The 3,876-nt window shown below is 39.5% G+C and overlaps 1 pseudogene; it reads right to left on the bottom strand.

Annotated features, from left to right (window-relative positions):
- Nucleotides 1-1,415: 1,415 nt before the first annotated feature.
- LOC102449165 (protein FAM200C-like) lies at nucleotides 1,416-3,633 on the bottom strand (annotated as a pseudogene).
- Nucleotides 3,634-3,876: the final 243 nt, after the last annotated feature.

The raw sequence follows: 3,876 nt of genomic DNA, 5'->3' as shown, positions 1-3,876 counted from the left end.
GCACTGCCCTCGGCTAGCCTGAGACAGCAGCTCCACGCTCTAAGTCCTACTCTGATGCCCTGCCGGCACTGCTTCCGGCCAGCCTTAACCTCGGTTCAGGGTCCACTTAATGTGGACATGCTAGTTCGAATTAGCAAAACACTAGTTTGAACTAGTTTTTTAGTCTAGATGAGTTAGTTCGAATTAGCGCTCTAGTGTAGACATACCCTCAGAGAGTAGTTATTAACAGTTCACAATCATGCTGGAAGGGCATAACAAGTGGGGTTCTGCAGGAGTCTGTTTTGGGATCAGTTCTGTTCAATATCTTCATCAACAATTTACATGATGGCATAGAGAGTACACTTATTAAATTTGCAGATGAGATGAAGTTTAATAGGGACAAATGCAAAGTACTCCACTTAGGAAGGAACAATCAGTTTCACACATACAGAACAGAAAGTGATCGTCTAGGAAGAAGTACTGCAGAAAGGGATTTAGGGGTCATAACGGATGACAAGTTAAACATGAGTCAACAGCATGACACTGTTGCAAAAAAAGCAAACATGATTCTGGGATGCATTAACAGGAGTGTTGTGAGCAAGACACGAGAAGTCATTCTGCTCTATTCTGAGCTGATTAGGCCTGAATTGGAGTATTGTGTCCAGTTCTGGGCATCACATTTCAAGAAAGATATGGAGAAATTGGAGAGGGTCCAGTGAAGAGCAACAGGAATGATTAACGGGCTAGAGAATATGAATTATGAGGAAAGACTGAAAGAATTGGGCTTGTTTAGTTTAGAAAAGAGAAGACTGAGAGGGGACATGATAGTGGTTTTCAAGTACCTAAAAGGGTATTAACAAGGAAGAGGGAGAAAAATTGTTCTCCTTGGACTCTGGGGATAGGACAAGAAGCAATGGGCTTAAATTGTAGCAAAGGAGGTTTAGATTGGACATTAGGAAAAACTTCCTGCCTGTCAGGTGGTTAAACACTGGAATAAATTGCATAAGGGGGTTGTGGAATCTCCATCACTGGAGATATTTAAGAGCAGATTAGATAGACACCTGTCAGGGATGATCTAGACCAGTGGTTCCCAAACTTTTCAGCATCACGCCCCCCTTTTGATTTTTGAGAAACCCTCACACCCCCCACCTCTTCTTTACCATCATCCAACCCCCCTTTTAATAAAAAAATTCAATCTGTAATTTAAAATAAAAAATAAACACAAAAACTTGCTATAAAATTATTTAAAATTTAAAATATGCAAATAGCTTTTCTTGGCACAAAAATTTAATAAAAATGTAATTTAACATAAAAAATAGCAGAAACAAATCAAATTTAATGTGAAGGATGAAGCTACATTTTTTTCACAAGTTGTGAAATCCTAGGTATGAAAGATGAAAGTGCGCAACACAAATAGTTTTTGACATCCAGTCGATTTGTTTTGTTTTTAATGTGACTAAACTTGAAAAGCTTTTTTCACAGAGGTACGTTGATGAAAATGGAAGAACAATATGTAGTGCTTCTCCAACTTTCGAGTACACTGGGAAATATTTTATCCAAAATTCCTCCAAGCTTCTGTTTACAAAATTATCTTTCACACTTTAATCATATTTTATTTTGAGTGCATGTTCTTGCAATACTTCTGGCAATGAATCAACATCAGCGCTGAATGGATTGCGTACTAATTTATGAATGTGGTTGCCAGAAAAGTTGTCTGGAAAATAGCAGATGAATTTGTCAGCAAGGAAGTCCAGATGAAACACAATTTTGTTCTTCACATCTTCTTTACAAACTTCTTGGAAACCTCCATTTTCAGCGAGTGATGAAAATGTCGGAAAAGACAAAAAGCCAGGCATCTGAGCTTGTGTTTGACGTTTCCAAAGCTGGATTTTTTCCGTAAATGCTTTGATGGCATCATGATGTAGTATAATGTTTGCAATATTGTTTCCTTGTAGCTTCAAATTGAGGTTGTTCAAAGATTCAAAAATGTCCATGAGGTATGCCAGTGAACGTTGAAACATTTGGTCCGTAAATGCATGATATAACTCTTTCTTCTGTTGATTGAGGAAAATTTCCACTTCATCTTTCAGTTAAAATAATCTTGAAAGCATGTTACCTTTGGAAAGCCATCGTATCTCCGTATGAAACAAAAGAGTTTTATGATCCGCTCCCAAATCCGTGCAAAGAGCATCAAAAATCTCGTATTTAAAGCACTGTTCTTCACAAAATTGACAACTTTCATGGCCAAATTCAATGAGTCACGTAAGTCATCTGAAAGGATTTAAGCACACAGCACTTGTCTGTGTATGATGCAGTGAGTTGTGGTTATGGCTGGATTTTTTTCTTTCACCAATATCACAAATCCAGAGCGAGAGCCAAGCATTGCTGGAGCACCATCTGTGCATACCCCAACCAATTTTCCCCATGAAAGTCTATTTTCTTAAAAAAAAGTCAGAAATTGTTTTCATAATATCAGAAGTCTTTGATGTGGTCGTCAATTCCTTCAAAAAAAGCAGTTCTTCTTTCACAGTTCCATTATTAATTAATTGAATGTAGACAAGCAACTGACAACATTGTGCTATATCATCAGTGGTATCATCACACTGAATTACGAAAAAAGGAGAAGCCAACATTGCCTCCACAACTTGAAGTTTAACATTTTTCGTCAGCTCATCTATGCAACGTTTCACGGAATTGTCAGAAAGAAACATTTCCAAAGTTTTTTTCTTGCTTTTGATACCAAGCACAATATCAGATGCTTTCAACAAGCAAGGGTTCACAAGAGTTTCTCTGATTATGTGCGCTTCCTTGGCTTCAGCAATGAGCAATGACAGTTCGTTCATAAGATGCTTCTACCGCTTTGGCCGACGCTTGATGAAAAGCTCGAGTAGCATCCAGCTTCATGCATTTCAAATTTTGAAGTTTAGAAGCAAAAAACTCTTTTGGTTTCTCTGTCAAAGCGCTGTGGTTCTTCTTCAAGTGTCGTTCAAGACGACTAGGTCTCAAGGCGTCATTGCTAAGAACTGCGTGACATACTACACATTGAGGATGATCAATCCTGGTTTTTTCCACGATGGTGAAGCCATACCTTATGTAGTCTTCATCGTACTTCCTTTTCTTAATCACAGCCATAATATATTAATTTTAAAAAATCTAGAAAAAGAATTTTCCCAATTAAAATAAATGTAATGGACGCAAGTTACTTTGATAAGTTATTGCAAATGTTTATTTACTACTACTATTACATATGGACACATGCTGCCTTATATATATTCCACCACCAGTGGACCGCACAAGACTGGCTACCTACTCCCACGATAGAACAGTCCCAAACACTCCTGCAAGCATGCTAGAAAGTTCGAAAAAATTCCATTGCCTTTTACATTGTTCTTTGGCCTCCCCACTACCTGAACCGGTACCCCTACATGTCAAAAGGCAATATATATATATATTCGCATTTCATGGTATGACATTTGAAAATTAAATTGTTTTTACGGTAGTGTCTGCAATCTTTTTACACCCAAGATCACTTTTTAAATGTCAGGGCAAGCCCCAAGATCCCACCCCTTTCTAGAGGCCCCACCCTCTCCATTTCCCTCCTCTCTATTATTTGCTGTCCCCAGCTCTTACTCACTCTCACTGGGTTCAGACAGGATGTGTAGGCTCTGAGGTGGGAATGAGGGTTTTGGGTGTGGAAAGGGGTGAAAGGTGCAAGCTCTGGGAGGAAATTTGGGTGCAGGAAGAGGTGGAGAAGAGGCTTCTGGCTCAGGGAAGGGGCTCCAGACTGGAGAGTGTTGGGGTCAGGTGGAGTGTTGAGGTGCTGAGAAAACCACAGGCTTGGGGATGTGAGGGTGCAGGAGTTCAGGTTGGAGTGCATGAGGGGCTCAGGGCAGGGGA

Source organism: Pelodiscus sinensis, chromosome 1, assembly GCF_049634645.1.
Source record: "Pelodiscus sinensis isolate JC-2024 chromosome 1, ASM4963464v1, whole genome shotgun sequence".
Classification (NCBI taxonomy): Eukaryota; Metazoa; Chordata; order Testudines; family Trionychidae; genus Pelodiscus; species Pelodiscus sinensis.
This window is presented reverse-complemented; position numbering and strand designations above follow the sequence as displayed.